Source organism: Montipora foliosa, chromosome 10 (assembly GCF_036669935.1).
Source record: "Montipora foliosa isolate CH-2021 chromosome 10, ASM3666993v2, whole genome shotgun sequence".
In the NCBI taxonomy this organism is placed as follows: Eukaryota; Metazoa; Cnidaria; class Anthozoa; order Scleractinia; family Acroporidae; genus Montipora; species Montipora foliosa.
In genome coordinates this window covers 12,905,043-12,911,666 of record NC_090878.1, presented here as the reverse complement: position 1 = coordinate 12,911,666, position 6,624 = coordinate 12,905,043, and the positions used below count along the sequence as shown (strand labels likewise).

The window sequence follows — 6,624 nt, the reverse complement described above, 5'->3', positions numbered from 1 at the left end:
TATTTGACATGATTTTTGTTTTCTCAGCACTTATTTCCATACCAAAAGCAGAACAGCTCTGATTAAGTCTTCTGATTAGTTCAGCGAGTTCAGCTTCTGAACTAGCGAGGCCATCAATATCATCTGCGAAGCGCAAATTGCTGACAGTCCTGCCACCAATGCTAACTGTTGATTCATGACCTTCAAGAGCATCTGTCATGATTCGTTCGAGAAAGATATTGAAGAGTGTTGGGGATAGTAGGCAGCCTTGACGAACCCCTACGCTGGTGCGAAACCATTCTTCAATTTCACCTTCCAGTTAGACTGAACTGGTGGCCTGGTTGTAGAGTTCTTCAATAAGTGAAATCAAGATCTTGTTGATGTTATACTTATTCATCGTAGCCCACAGCGCTTGATGCCACACCCTGTCAAACGCCTTCTTGAAATCAATAAATACATGATAAAGCTCTTGTTGATGTTCTTGGTACTTCTCGATGATGGAACTGAGATTAAAGACTTGTTGAACAGTACTTCTGCCTTTCATAAAGCCGGCTTGTTCCTCGGCAATTATTTCTTTTGCTTGGTGCTTTAAGCGGTTCAAAATGACTCTGAGAAGAACCTTGCTTGGATATTTGATTAAGCTTAAGGTACGGTAATTGTTGCACAGTTTGAGACCACCTTTCTTGGGGAGTGCAATAACAAGAGATCTTGTCCAGTTTGTGGCCATTTAACACTTTTCCATATTTGGTTACAGAAGTTTAGAAGAGCTGTCGTCATATACTCACCGCCGTCATATGCTCTCTTCTTTTATCACAATTCTCCTGGGATGTTGTCAACGCCTGGTGACTTCCCTTTCTTCAACATTTTTACAGCTTCTTCAATTTCCGATTTCAATATGAGGTCTACTGAGTCGCCGCTTTGGCTTTCTGGTGTGTCTAAGACTCTGGCGTCGCCCTGCACCTCGCAGTTGTACAGTTCTGAGCAGTACTCGGTCCACCTTTCTAGGATTTTACTTCTCTCAATGATGGTTTCACCTTTCTTATCTTTGATGGTGTTGACTTTGCTTTGCTTGGGCTTTGTTAATGTTTTAACAGTATCATAAGCTTTCTTGCTATTGTTCTTCATCAAGTTGGTTTCGATATCTTCACACTGTTCTTGAATCCACTTTTGTTTTGCTTTAACCATTTCTTTCTTTACAAGTTTGTTTATCTTGCTGTACTCTTTCTTGGCTTGAGGACAACTTTTCTTTTTCTCTTTAAGATCTCTTCTTTTATCACACAGACTTAGCACTTCAGATGTTACCCAGGCTTTCTTCTTTGATGTCTTTTTCCCTAGAATCTCATTAGCTGTCTCAATAGTTGCTTTCTCAAATGTCTCAATATTACTTTCTAGATCTGAATCATTGTCAAAAAGAAGCAAAGGGCCGAATTTTCCGCCGATAGATGCTCTAAACTGGTCAGCTACAAAGGGGTCCTGAAGTTTTTCAAGGTCGAACTTAAGTCTTGTGTATTGGGGCTTGGCCATTCTCCTCAGCTTCAACCTGAAAGTCGTCATAACAAGGTCATGAGGGCTTGCAACGTCGGGCCTTGGGAACGTCCTGGTTCTCCCGGTGTACACACTGGACTTGAATCTATTTGGGACTAATATGTAGTCTATCTGACCATGGTTCACGCCGTTAGGATGATGCCAAGTCATAGTTCTGGACTTTTTGTGCTTGCCGAGGGTGTTTGCGATGACAAGATCGTTGTAATTTGCGAACTCAAGGAGCCGCAGACCTCTGTCGTTGGTTGTAACGTTGCAGTGGGGCCCCTGTTGTTTAGGTCACTCTTTTGCAGTGTCTTTTCCAACTTTGCATTGAAATCGCCGAGGATGACCTTGATGTCTTTTTTCTGTGCTTTGTCAAAATTCTCTTCGATATCTTGGTAGAAGATTTCGTTATCTTCATCACTGTAGTCTGAGGTAGGGGCGTACGCCTGAAAGAGAGTAATGTTGAAAGGAGATGCTTTGATGCGGATAGAAATTAATCTACTTGAAATAAAATTGCAGCCTATAACAGATTTGGCAGTGTCTTTGTGGACTAAAAAGCCCACCCCGTGTTCATGTTTATCATCTCTACCACAGTAGAACAGCTTATGACCATCGTCGCTATTGATTTCACCAAGTGCCTTCCTTCGGACTTCACTGAGGCCGATGACATTCCACTTGTAATGCTTTAATTCATGACACAGTTCATCAAGTCTTCCATCTCTCCATAGAGTTTCCACATTCCATGTTCCAAAAGTAATTTTGTCCTTTGAACGAAAACGGTCGGTAATCCTTTCACCGGTGTTCGACTTTTCGCCCGTGTTCCGGTGTATAACAGCGGGCGCGGAGCTTGTTTGACCGCGCGTCCTCCTAGCCGGTATGGGCTTTCTTGTTTGCCGCTTCATCATTGGGTTTCTTGGAAAATAAGACTGGCGGCCTCCATACCTCTCCAGAATGTTATGCGCAGCCGTACTTTGCGACAAACAAAGCGCCTCGCACCCCTGCATTCAGCCATTGACTGTTTGACAGTTCATCCGCCCTGGCCGAAGACGACGACGATTAAAAAATTATACACAATTCCTAGGCAGTAGACAGAATTGGTACAATTAGGATCATTAGTCAGGCTTTTAGCTGCAAAACATATGAAAATAATTTATTACTAGTATATGTGCTCATTTAATTTTAGTAATCAATGCTAATTTCAAGGTTGTTTACTTACGCATTATAATATTATTGTCTCTACTTCAATAGAGCTTAGAACATTTCACATGCGAAAGTATTATCACTCGGATGCATTAAACAACATTTAAATCAGTGCAACTTGATCCCTGTCGTCATCTCCTGTTAACCGATCTCCCTTTTAAAATTAAGTCCTCCCTCTCTCATCTTAAAAATTGTATCGTGTATTTGAGGCATTTAACGGCGAAATGACAAGCACAGCTAGCTTCAAACCCTCGTACTTCTTTTCTTTCAATGTGATGTCGCTTAAATCTAGATTTCGTATTCCATGATTCAACGCCTCGAGTAAGAGATCAAGCTTGGTCCGCCATTTTGAAAAAGAATCGAGACTGCGCAGAACGACCGGAAGTCCGTGAATCGCGGACTTTCAATTGGAACCTGCCAGAGCTTCCAGAGCTCAACCAGAGCTCTCGATACGAGGCGCTGACGAAGAGGATCACAGCTCTGGGAACGAGAATGCTGACATTACACAAATCACTTTACTCTGAAGATGACTTCCGCTCAGGTTGTCGAAACGTCAGTCAATGTCATCTCAAACAGTCCTTCTCAGGACTACACTCACCCGGACGATCGTACTTTACTTAATAAATTAATCATTTCAAATCCATTTGAAGCTGAGGGGCCTTCCAAATTATTAAAGTTATCAATTCCAAACCAACTATGGAGAAGGTTCACAATGTAATTTCAGTTTGAGGCATATATGTACCATTAGAGTTCAAAGTGCCTATCAAAAACGCAACATTGCATGACAATATTGCAAAGTGGAGCGCAAACGAACAACCGGTTTAACTCTAAAATGATACAAAGCTAGTGTACATGTATCATGAACGCCTCCAAGCACTCAAACATTTTTTGAACCAACGTTCTGTTAAAAAACCGAGCTTGGAAACCTTATTTAGTCTGGCTGAACTGGTTGTCACACTCAATAGTTTTTAATTTTTTGAGGACAGCTACTGGGATCCAAAATGGGACCTAGCTACGCCAACCTTTTTGTAGGCTATATTGAAAATTAATTTTCTCTAACTACAACAAGCCAAAGCATGATCTTCATCCAGTAAAAAAAAACTCAACCAATTCATTACTTCCGTCAATTCTTTCCATCCAGCTATAAAATGCACCTGGAAAATTACTTCAATGTTCATCGACATTAAACTTTCAGTCCACGGCAACGGCTATACGGCTACAAGCGTACACTACAAACCAACAGTTTACCGTAATTTATCTGCCTGCTACATTCATCCTCGCATCCACAACACATAAAAGATGCCATCCCGGCTCTCAATTTCTTAGACTAAGGTGCCTCTGTGGGGACGACTCTGACTTTACCAGCAAGTGCGAGGAAATGTGCCAGTTTTTCAAAAAATGTGGCCGCCCTGACTCCACTGTCACCACAGGCAAACATTGTGCCCAAGAAATCAATCGAGAAACCACACTACAAACGTCACAGAATGAAGAAACTAACAGAATTCCATTCACCCTCACCTACCAACCACAATCATCCCGAAACTAAACATATATTTCCTCTTCCAGTAGTTCAAAACCACTTAAACATAGCGTTGTTTAACGTATTTTAGTATTTAAACTGTAGATATAGGCTTATTTTTATCCCCTACATTTTTTCATCTGTTCGGACTTCCTAGCTGAAAGTCTAGAGATCCGAAAATTATAGGGATCCAAACTTACCTTTTCGAAAATTTCAGCCACAAAAAAGTCTCCCGAAAATTCTAGGTGACGTTTTTAGGGTAACAATCCGTTAAAAATGGGCAAGTCTACCATTTTTCAGATGTTCGAAAATCCTAGGAGAGGCAGGCAAGCAAGAAATTCTACAACAAATGTTCCGAAAATTCTAGATCTCAAATCGTATTCCGAACAGATGTTTTCCGAAAATTGACGTTGGGTGCCCCTGAATACTAAAATTGCAGTCAGGGATGGACATCAGAAAATAAAATTTGTTCTTGACACTGACTCTTGTTAACATTGGAAACAATGTTAATAAAACTACAAAGATGTTTCGACCACACAACTTCGGCCTTCATGGGTTTTTTAAAAAGGCCAACTGCGTGACGGCTTTCTAACGTTTTACAGTTCTGCGCGTTCTACGCCAGCAAAAACATAACAAATGACCGCTATGCGTGATCACACAAGGGATTTGTAACATCCGGCATGTCATCATGTTCATTTCCCTCGTTGCTGTCTTTGCGAATACCAGGCCTCAAGAAAATGTCTCTCGTGAAAATTACAAGCCTTGTCTGCAGTTATTGTCGCATGATCAAAGTCTATACTATGGACAAATTGGTTCGCGTGTTGTTGAACTTTGAAGAAACAAACAAAGAAACCAACAGGTTTCTTCATTTTCTTTTTTTTTTTTCATTTTTTTTCATTTTTTTTCAGCAACAAATGCAGGGCGATCTACAGACAGGCAGACAGACAGCCTTTATTTTAGCACGATGACAATAAAAGCTATGCAGCTTATTCTAAAGTGAAGTTATTTGTTATTTTATTGTCTTGTTGTTTCAGTCCCCTGTTTCAACAGTAGTATAGTAAGCAGCATTTGCTTTTATCCAATCTTGCACGAGGAAAACAAGTTCTCGCTGAAGATATGCTGAATGCCGGAATAGTGTCTTCTATTCTCAGCTTACTCACCCCAGAAAAACACCTGGTAGATGTTGCTGGAGAAGTTGCTTGGGTGCTTTCATACTTAACAGCGAGGCCTGACTGTGTTCCAGTATTTGTCTCAAGTGGCATCATTACCATTCGTGATCCTTTTTTGAATTCCCTTGCTCAGCAATCACCCCATAACAGCCAAGTAGTGACTCCATTGTTACGAAGTCTACGTTAGATGACTGATGTGAAAAAGTAGTTAGTACTCATCTTCTTCTCAGTGTTCTTGACAAGAAACAGGTCTTGGGTCTAAGACTAGACATAGACCACTTTCATATAAATGGCAACCACCTAGTTACATTCTTTTGTATTAATGTTAATGAGACCTACTGCCTTCATTTTGAAGCAAATATTACTTTGAAATTTGCTTGTTGTTGCGAGGCTAGAAAGAGCTAAGATAAAATAAAATAAAATGAAATACAATATTATTTCTAAACTATCCTGCTGTACATACATCTATGCATTTTCTTTTTAATTAAGGCCTTTTAAATTGTAGCTTATTTGCTTATCTATTTATTTGTTGTAAATCTATTTGTGATTAATATATTGTCACTGAAAAGCCCTGTAGGGCGAGTGTCAATAAAGTTAGTATTGTATTATATTGAACGCTGGACAAATTATTGACCAGTGACTTAATTATCACTTAATTTTATTTCTTGCAACAGGTCGCTATTTGTGTGTGCAATGTTTCCTACCATGCACCAAGTTATCTAAGTACTGTTTTAGAGTTATGTGTCATGGATGCATTTGTCAACATTCTCATGTCACCTGACCAAGACACAATTGTCACTGGTCTTCCGTTTGTTGAGATGGCTCTAAGAAGTGTTCCAGCTTCCAAAGAAATGTTTGAGATTGCCAAGGGAGTGGCCTGTCTGGAGGCATTAGAGTACAGTTGTAATGGAACAGTGTCTTAGTATGCAAATGAATTAATTGACACTTACTTTATGGAAGAAGAGTCAGATGGGGAGAGAGTGAGTGATGGAGACGAAGGCAATAATTATGCCCGTCTTTGAGACATAGGAGTAACGAGATGAAACTCACTTTCCTTTTTGAAAACCGTTTTGTTTTTCTTTGGTTTACATGCAGAAATTTTTGTTTAGGTTCATTTGAGAAGTAGTTGGAGGCCTGCTTGCAACCATTACTAAGGAGTCCCTTATTCCTCAGAACTTCTTTCTATTTCTTAGTCAGGAAGTTCTTATCTGACCTGTAACTTGACAGATC

At 40.1% G+C, this 6,624-nt stretch overlaps 1 pseudogene; it reads left to right on the top strand.

Annotated features, from left to right (window-relative positions):
* Positions 1-5,581, top strand: part of LOC137974095 (uncharacterized) — an 11,916-nt pseudogene extending 6,335 nt beyond the window's left edge.
* Positions 5,582-6,624: the final 1,043 nt, after the last annotated feature.